At 38.2% G+C, this 10,384-nt stretch overlaps 1 long non-coding RNA gene across 1 annotated transcript; it reads left to right on the top strand.

Moving 5' to 3' along the window:
- Nucleotides 1–276: 276 nt before the first annotated feature.
- On the top strand, nt 277–1,984 carry LOC118487221. The gene is made up of 3 exons (XR_004880846.1): nt 277–1,014; nt 1,417–1,496; nt 1,940–1,984. It is a non-coding gene; the product is annotated as an uncharacterized LOC118487221 (long non-coding RNA).
- The last annotated feature ends 8,400 nt before the right edge of the window (nt 1,985–10,384 follow it).

Here is a 10,384-nt window from a genome sequence, read left to right as displayed (position 1 = left end):
ATTTATCCATATTACATAAGAATAGATTGACAAAAAAAAAAGGGGGAGTTAAAACTTGATAATAAAATAACATATTTCGTAATATAGATAACTACCAAAACATGAAAATGATGCCCAAATATCATGCGGTAATCCTCACGCTCTTATGTATGCATGCATAGTATGACATGATTGATGGCCATGGATGATATGGTAAGGAGTAGGTGGGTATCGAAATATTAAAAACCCACATCTCTCATATTAATTACCATCTCTCATATTAATTAAACTTTTGAACATCAAAAATAAATTGCCGCTCAAACAGCACACGTCCAACTGTCTTCCCTTTTCTTTTTTTTCTGATTTTCCGGGATTAACACCATCTCTGCGTTTTCGTTTTTTGAGCACCGTTGAACCTAGATGTTTTCTTGGCCACACACGCACCTGCGGTCCATTTCGTTTACGATTTCGGAAACTCTGCAACTTAGTTACGGAAACAAGAATTGGTATGTGTATACATAGATGGGCTCACCCATCTCGACACACTCACACCTCTCACCACCACGACACATCCCGACACCCGCGTAACACTCTTCGAACCACCTTCACGTTGCCGGAGTTCAGTCGCCACCCACCGAAGTCGAAGTGTGCGCCAGAGATACAAGGACGTCGCCGGAAAACCTGCAAGTGGCCGCACGTACCGACGCCGGAGTTCACGGAGACCACGACTGAGTCTTGTTCCTGTTCTTTTCGCCGGAGTTACGTCACCGGAAAGTTGGAGAAGATGACCGGAAATTCGCGACGGAGTTCCGTTCCTTGTCATTGCGTTCATGCGTATAGACAAACAAGGAAGTAGAAGGCGTCACCTTTTCGCGTACTCGGAAACGTTCAGACCCTCATCATTTGTTTTGTTCGGTATACGTTCCTTAGAACTCTCACACGCTCTGTTGTCGATAACCCGTCTGCCGGAGTTCCGCCAGAGTATCGGAACCGTGGAGATCGGAGAACAAACCAGAAACCCACCAACTTTGTTCGGTATATTTACTTTATCGATTTATTATATTTCGTATTAACTCCTTCGAATATTATTCTTTATCATATTAACGGTGAAAAACTCATTATGAAATAAGTGAGTTGTTGCTTGTTGACTGGGTTTTCGGTTGGGTTAATATCAAAAGGAAAAAGATAACATGTCAATGTTACTAAATCAAATAAAAGTCCAACTACACTGCATTTGTTTAACACATATTAGTGGTTGGAATAGTTACCTCGTATGTTAAACATTAAAGAACTTTATAAATAACAATTCATAATTTTAATAAGTTATAAATTCCAATTAGTTAAGGATGTAATTAATTTGTGTACACAGTAAACATTAGAAATTACATTTAACTTACAAACAAAAGTGGGATCGTTATATGATATTTTGATATCTAGGTTAATCGCTCTCGTTTATTCTCTTGGAATTCTCAATCTTTACTCGTACGTTCTTACAAGAAATTCGCAACGCAATCAATGTGAGTATACTCGTACTTTCCCCTTTTTTTTACTTTTACCACTTTTGGGGTGTAACATGTTTACCTATTGAAAAACTTACACATGAACACTTTGTTAAACACATGAACGTTCCTATAACATGCTTGTATACATGATGACTTGATACTTTAAACTTGGGTTATTCTTATGTGTTGAACTTATCATTAACTTCGTACGAGCCAAACCTTGACATATGTAGCGCTATAGGATTAACGACCCGCCCGTAAACTTGAGGTTATGTCTTGAGCATATTGCGTTTTCTTGGTTTGATATGTTAGACACATGCCATATTTAATGTTTATCTTGAATCATATGCTTGCCATGAGGAATTGTTCACACTTTTCATCTTATGCTATGTACGTACCAAACTTGTATACTCGCTCTTTGCTTTTGCATTGAAACTCTATTTTAATACATGTTGCAGGTTGACAGTCAAGACGTTGAAGAATCAAGTTAGGATGGACTAGATACCCATTTTAATAATAAACCATGCTTGTTGCAATTTGTCTTTATTTGAATCAATGTATTTGAATTTAGTCATTTATGAAATTTGATTTAATCTATATTGTCACAAATAGTGTTATGATGCTTTTGAGCGATTTGTTCGTCTCATCCCGATGTTTCCGCCATCGGTTGGGGTGTGACAGTTTGGCCTGTGGGTCTCGATTGCACTTTCCAAAGTGCCTTTTGTGACAAGTCTTGCACCTGGGCTTATCATCTGATTGCCCCTTTTTGGAACCAGAGTTCCCTTTGCCCTTTTTGTTTGATTGAGAAGACTGATCATCCTCTCTTTTCCTCTTTCCCTCTTCAGTAGTCTTCTTCGCCCGACTCCTCACTACATCCAAAGTGAGGGATAATGATAGATCCACAGCGGATCTATAAGTGGCTGGCTTAGAGGCTTTAACATTTCCCTTAACTTTAGGGGCCAGACCACCAATGAAACGCGCAATGCGTTTGGGCTCAGGAGTGACTAGATACGGTACCAGCCTTGACATGGAATTGAAACTAGTTACATAGGATCTACAATCTAGATCCTTCATCACAAGGGTGAGGAAATCAGTCTCTATCCTCTCTACTTCGTGCTGAGGACAGTATGTATCCTTCACCAAGTCAACAAACTTCTCCCACGAGAGATTGTACAAATGAACTTTCCCGGTGGACTGTACTAGCGCCTTCCACCATGTGAGAGCATCACCCTTAAACGATTGGGATACAAACATGACCACATCCTCCTTAGCGCAACCGCTTATGTCTATCACAGTCTCCATCTCGTCTAACCACTTCATACAATCAATCGCCCCATTTTCTCGTGTAAAGTCTCTCGGCTTACAGGAGACAAAGTACTTATAAGTACAACCTTTGGTGTGCCTAGGGGTTGACTCAAAGACTAACTGCTTCTTGGGTTCACTACCCTGGTTAGATGAGTGCAGAGACTCACTCTTCTTATGAGTGTGTGGTTGAGAATGGGTTTTCGAGTGAGTTTGAGACCTAACAATACTGGGCTCTTTAAACTTAGCATCTACCGCTTGAGAAACTGCCGTGGTGATCATTGCTTGAAGTTCGGCACCAGTGATATTAATCCTGGTGTTGCCTTCTGCAAGATGACTGTTTGCTTCATCTGAGCCAGCCATTTCTGAATACTATAACAAACAATAATAATATTTAAATTATATATATAGATTCATTGCATTGATGATCAGATGGTCATGGTATTATTTAAACCATTTAGACCATTTTAAGTAGTAATTTAAAATCAAATAGAATACACTATTCTTTATGCTATTAAGCAGGGGAAGATAGAATTTCCACAACTGCAAATGTCGTGCAAGACATTTTATTTATCATTAAGCTCATCTCGAAGGACATTTAAATAGCTTAGGAAGCTTGTCACAGGGACGACTTATGATCTAACCACCGATCTCTTGGATCAATGATCTTTTAAGGGTCGAACAAAGTTCATCGCCTTATTGACAAGAAGTTTATAAATTGAACTTTCGTTGTCATTATTACACCTTTGCTTATAAGCATACATCTCTAAAGGATGTCTTGGTGTACACATCATATTGATGTTTATTAGCCATGATTCGCATTGATCATATGTGTAACTTGGAAAGATCTAAGTACTTTTGGAAGCTTGTGTGGTTTCTCGTACCACACATCTAGGAATGTTAACATGTTTTCAGATGTTAACAGAGATTTGCTGTCTTAAAAAAGGTTATACCATCATAGCCAATTAATACTTTGGCTAGGTTATACCTCTAAGAGTTTTCTTTGGCGGATCAATTATAAATTGAAAAGATATAACATGATGTAATAAAATACATAATTAAAACCAAAGATAAAACTTCATTAAACTTGAAACAAGTACATGTGCCCTAAACGGGACTTAGAAAAGACAAACTGCCCACGCAGGGGCTTACAGCAATAAGAAAATAAGTCCTCGCAGGGACTTTGATACTGAAATTAAACAAATGCCCTCACAGGGACATGATTACAAATAACCATGAAAATTTAACAATCTCCTACTTCTTCTTCCCTTTGGTAAGGTTTGCAAGGCCCTTCATGAAGCTATTATGCTTCTCCTTGTTTTTCCTAGCCTTGTGCTCAACCCTATCTAACCTCTCCAGGATTTCCTGAGTCTGTTGCTGCTGCTGCTGCTGTGGAGGAGGAGGTTGTTGGTACGATGGGTACTGATAACCCTGTGCCGGATATCCAGTTGGAAGAACCAGAGGGTAAGAAGAAGGGTAAAGGTGATGATACTGCGCAGCCGTAAGGTACGGGTCTTGAGTTCTATAGTCCGATGGGTACCCCGATAGGTTTTCAAAACGATTATACCCAGAAGAACCTGGGTAGGTCGGGATTGGGTTATCAAAACCCATAGGCGGCTAAGGTGGTGCATAAGAAGCTGGCGGAGGTTCAATCTCCGGCGCCGCATTCGAGGGCCCACCCATCTGGGGGTCCTCCGGAATAGGGGGATAAGAACTCGAACCCTAGGGAGAACTGAAACGAGGTCCTCCCCGTACAGACATACGTGCGTTCCTCCTTTGCCTCGGAGGCTCGGGAGGTGGCTGCGGTGGCTGTTGCGGTGGCTCCTCTACAGGAAGTGGCGGCGGTGAAACAACTTGGAGTTGGGGTTCAACCAAAGGTGGTTGGGCTGTAGAGCTATGGTATGATGGGGTAAAGAACCAATCATATGTGGCCATTTTCTCTTGGAACGAGTCGGGCCCATGGTAAGGTGATCCCTGAAATGGAGATCCACTTGATATGCTTATTGGGTGACCCGGCGTTCCGGTCTGCATCTCCGGATCTGGATCATCGTTCGTTTCCATCCCCTGAGAAAAATGGTCCTCAGGGCCCAAGGGGTTGTAACCAAGAAAATCGTTAATATAGCCGTTCGGGTTAAACTGTCCCGGGGAGTAGAGGGAATCAGAGTGGTGAAACGAATGGGATTGCAAAGAGTGGTGCGACTGGTAGGACTCGGAGAATGATGAGATTGCTGAGAGTGATGTGAGTGTTGGGGCTCGTTTGGAACTAGCGGCCCAAATGACGGGTGGAAAGAAGGCGAAGAGCTTAGCGAGACAGAATGTCTTGCTGGCTGAAAAGGTTGACCCCACAGATCATGAGAGTCAGAGGTAGAAAAGGACGCCGATGGAGTGCGTCTATGAGATGGTCCTGCTGTCGACGGTCCCCCTCGCATGGGACCCTTGCCTCTTCCCCTTACTCTTGGAGGCATGTTGAAGAACTTCCTGATAAAACAAGAAAACAAAATAAAATAAAACATAATAACAGCAAAGGAAAGTAAAAGATACATCCTAGGTCATTTTCCTAGACTCGAGAGTCTAAGGAATGTGCTTATTGTGTCATTGAGATTAAACACAAAAGGTTAGTGTTTAATTTACTCAATGTTGGCTCTGATACCAACCTGTCACACACCGATATTTCCACATATTACCGGTGGGCCCGGCGGGGAGTATCGTGACATAGTTGATATCATCATCGTCATCACACACAATAATATAGCACAGCGGAAGGCTGGGTAAATAAACTATTACAAACCATACTGTCTGTGTGTTCGAGTATATGAATAATACAGACGGGAATGTAATAAGATCCACAGGCGGATCATAATGTACAACGAAACAAAAGCTATAGATTTCAGGTATCTTATGGATTTGCAAGATCCTCTATGACACCCTATAGCTCCAGCCTATTTCGGGAAGTACCTGTCAATCAATCTTTAGGAAAATATGGCAGTTTACACTGGTAAATACAATTTAACAGACTCGTTTTGAAGACATTTAAGAAACTTGATTTAGGTGCACATGGCACAAATTATTTGTAACTTGGGATAATTTTAATAAAATCTTGTATACAGTTTTACATGTTTGTCATACATGTGGGGCCGGTTTGTAAGCCGGGCATGATTAACTGACTCACCACTTATAGAACCCACAAAAGAGTTATCCCCAACTTGTGGGTAATTTAATATTTAGCATTTGCATCTGTCGGGTGCATGCATGCACCCCGTGCATCAGCCGTGGCCATTATTAACTTAAATGAGCCAAGGATATCCAGGACACGGTCGTTAACCCCCCAAATGTTTATGTTATCAAACAATACGGATTAAAACGGGTTATGCGGATTTATTAAATCACAATCCGACTAAATAATCCCATACCCGACCAAGCGGTATTAATATACCGTATCCCAAGCCCGTATAGGGAAAATAAGTTAAAAGTATTTACCTGGTGATAGCAGTAAAACTCCTAACGTTCTTTAGGGCACTTTTTACTGGAAGCTATTTAATCTGTATAAAAGGTTTAATTAGCCTATTAGGATGCTAACGGGTCTTTAATTAACTCAAGGACTTAGACCAGCTAGCTAGAAGGAAACCTTACGGTTCTAAACGCTAGATTAAGCGAAGACCGGGATAGAATGTGATTTAGACCCGACAAGCTTGGATACTTGTATAATATGGGTAAACTAAATACATTCTGGAAAAATGAGAATTAAATGATAAGGTTAAGCCCGTTTCGGCTATTTTACGTAAACTAGTCATGTAACCGATCCGAACGCATAAATGCGTAACGGGTAACCAAATGAATTATATGCAAGTCCTAATTGTTATTATGCTTAAAATATGTTAATACATCAGTGGGATGTTAACATATATGCCCAAAAAGTATTTAAAACCATTTTAAGTCCCGTAAGGGCATTTTGGTAATTTTAATACTTATAAAAGAGATTTTATAATAAACTAAAGTTCTGGTCCTTTCTAATCAGTAAAAATATTTAATTTATCTCATTACATCAGTAAGATATTACACATATGTGAAATTTACTATTTATGACCAAGCTATGTCCCGAAAAGGCATTTTGGTCATTTCACATAGGTTTTTAAGGGCACTTTTGGAAACCTGAGTTCATAACTTATACCTACTGTAATAATACTCAAATTTGTTAAAAATTTCAGTAGGTAATAAGTCTTAGATGTTAAATATGGTTTTAAACCATACTATGCACCTATTTCGCGTAAAACTCGCTTATTGACGATAATCAAGATGTTTATGTGAATCTGAGGTTTTGATCAGTTTTGAATGCCAAAAATAATTTATTTAATATATGAAATCAGTAGAAAAAGGTTTGACATTCAAATCCTTTGTTAATCTCATTTTATGCTTAAAAAGGGTATTATCTTCATTAACCGAATCATACAAGAACTCTATGTTTTAAACAGATAATAATTTGACCAAAAATCTTAAAATTCCCTAAAAATAATATCTTAACAGTAGGTAATGAGTTTTGGTTCAAAATCCAAGTTTTAACATGCATTATGAAAGATATCGCAATTTAACTAATAAGAAGCTTCTAATTACGATATCGAGCATAACTCCTATTTAGGACCAAGAACTGATGTCAAATTTTCGGGACATGTTTAAATATTAGTAGCAAAGGTATTAGTCCATTCACATTGCTGAAAATCTTAGTTTTATGCAAAGAGGGCGTTTAAGGCATTATTAAGCATAATCACGATCAAGTGCATATAGTTCAAACCACTAGGTAACATGCAATATAACTCCAGAGGGTTATACTACTAAGTAATGTGGTCCTAATGGAAGCTTAACACATTGAAGAATTAAGCTTGAACGGGTCAGAACTGAAAGTCAAAGCAAAAGTCAAGCTTTTGCGACGTTCGGTTATAAACTGACCTTAGACTATTAATTGTCGGGTTAGGACTGATAAAACATGTTTAAATATTAATTACCAAGTTATTAGAATGCTAGAATATAATTTAGAACCTTTGGTTTATTAGTTTTAATCATATTAATTGTCGGGTTAGGACTGATAAAACACGTTTAAATATTAATTACCAAGTTATTAGAATGCTAGAATATAATATCTGTCAAACTACTTTGACCCGACAATTAACTGGTTAAACAAGATAATTAGGAGATGCCCTTTTAAGGGTTAATCACCTATACTAATGTGGTCTTATAACTACTTTCAATTTAATCAGTAGTTAAACCATATGAGATTAAAACGAAAGTCAAACTTAAATTACGTCAAGTTTGACTTTTAGATAATTAGGCTAACTACAAGGACTAATCAGGTAATTAGAGGCTTACTACAGGTCCAAGCAATCTTTTCTACACTTGATAGTCTTCTCCAAGTCCTTGCAATGCTCCAGAGGTTGATTTGAAGATGTTTGCAAATGAAGTGTTCATGAACTCAAGACTAGTGCTTCTTATATAGTGAATTGCCAAGTTCCAAGATCATTGCAGCTGTTGTTGGAGGCCCTAGGATCACCCCAGGTGTCCTAGTGGTTTATAAAAACCGTCCAAGGTTTCATAAATTATAAGTTAGAGTCGGTTTAACAGCTTAACATACATCTGTCCATAGCTTCTGCCCAGCGACGAGCTTACGGACCGTAAGGGTAAGCTCTTGCGGACCGTATCTGGCTCTTATGGACCGTAAGGCATAATGCATGCGGTCCGTAACCGAACCTGATTTGCATCGCCCAGTTACCACTTTACGGACCGTAAGCCTAGGGCCATACGGTCCGTAACCGATGACCAGAAGACAAAAATTTTCTAACTTTTATACACTTCACCATGCATTTCAATTGCCCGAATCTTGAACCAAAATTCAGTGTAATAGTCCAAATGATCAGTCCTGTCATGCTCAATTTACTATGCCATGCATATATGTCTTCCTTGGAGTTGTAGAAATTTGCCGTATGTGAAGATTTGTCGATATTGCACCTGCATTCTTACTTCTTGGAAGGTTGGTTAATTCATCACAATTTTAACCGGATAATTATGCATTCATTATCAGATTTGCATGAGAATGAATTTATAATTTTACAAAGCCTTGTGGGCACTAAACGTTCACTCAGAGGTAGAATTAACATGTTGACACGTTCTAACATTCACACGGTTCGTCATATTCACCTAATCTCTTGATTATGAATATATCTTCCGTGTAGTGTCATTCAGAGGCCCAAGATTGGCATGTTGACACTTTAAGTCCTTCACAAAATTTCCACGCGTTTAAGTTCAGGACACGTGTCTATATATAATTTGGACACATTTTTACGTGGTGTCACAATTTTCATCCTGTGATTCAGACTTACCTGATTCAACTGACTCTTCTTTCAAGACACTTTCAACGACTTTACCTACCACCTCTGAATCACTAGAATTATCAGACTTGGAATAGGTTATGTCAATGTTGTCTGGCAATTGATCTACCAGGTTGAAAGCTTTTTCGACCTTTTCTTCATCATAAAAAACAAACTTTTCCGGTGGTGGAACTTGATGAAATCTGAGCCAATACCTTTTGTGTTTTCTCAGAATCTTTCCCATCCGGTTTTATGTTGAAAATACGTTCAAGCACATACGACGACGCATGATAACTTTTTAACTTGTTATTATCCTGTTCTAAATCAACAATCTGTCGTTTTAGCTTAGCAACATCTTTAATATATGAATTTACAACACCTTGTTTAATTTCATACATTCGTTTTAATTCCTTTGATGTTTCAGAATAGTATTTCAATCTTGATTGAGCAAGTTTCATTTCACTTTTTACTTTTTCATATGATTCTTTTGTAATGTGATAAGCCAATTTTATTGAATCATATTCCTTTCTCATTTCTTGGCAAATATTTTCTTTTTGTGAACATTCTTCTGTCATTTTAGAAACATTTTCTTTCAAAACTTCATTCTCTTTTTCTAATTTTTTACATTTTTCTGAAAGCGTTTCATTATTTTCTTTTAAAACCTTTTCATTTTCAAACATTTCTTTGCATTTTTCTTTGAAAATTTTTTCGATTTTTGTAAATTCAAGATCTCTTGTTCTGAACTTTTCATCTTTTTCAGTACAAGCACTGCATGGTTCCATGCATTTCTTTCACTGTTCAACAGTTTCATTTAAGACTTCAGAATCAGATTTTACCTCAGTGATTGGCACTTTGGTGTTTGCTGCAACTTCAGTCTGATTCTGGTCAGCATCATTCTGCTTTTCTTCTTCTCCAAACCTAGCATCACTAACAAACTTCAAATTCTCATTCTTCACTTCAGTTGAACTTTCAATTTTCTTTTCAACATCTACAAACTGCTGTTCTTCAGTAACAGCCTTTTCCTTTTCAACAACTTTCTCTTTTATCACCTCCTCTTTTTCAGTCATCTTCACATCTTCAACTTTCTCAACTTCTTCAACCTTGACTTCCTCAGCATCTTTCTTCAGATTATCAACTAAATTCTCAATGTTCTTCTTCATTCTTTCTTCATTCCTCTTCCTCAGTTTTGTTGTCATAGCATCCCTAATGATTTTATCCAGCCTTTTTACATATGTTTTGTCTTTTGCA

This window comes from Helianthus annuus, chromosome 15, assembly GCF_002127325.2.
Source record: "Helianthus annuus cultivar XRQ/B chromosome 15, HanXRQr2.0-SUNRISE, whole genome shotgun sequence".
Taxonomy (NCBI): domain Eukaryota; kingdom Viridiplantae; phylum Streptophyta; class Magnoliopsida; order Asterales; family Asteraceae; genus Helianthus; species Helianthus annuus.
The sequence above is the reverse complement of the archived record's forward strand: the minus strand, read 5'-3'. Positions and strand labels throughout refer to the sequence as shown.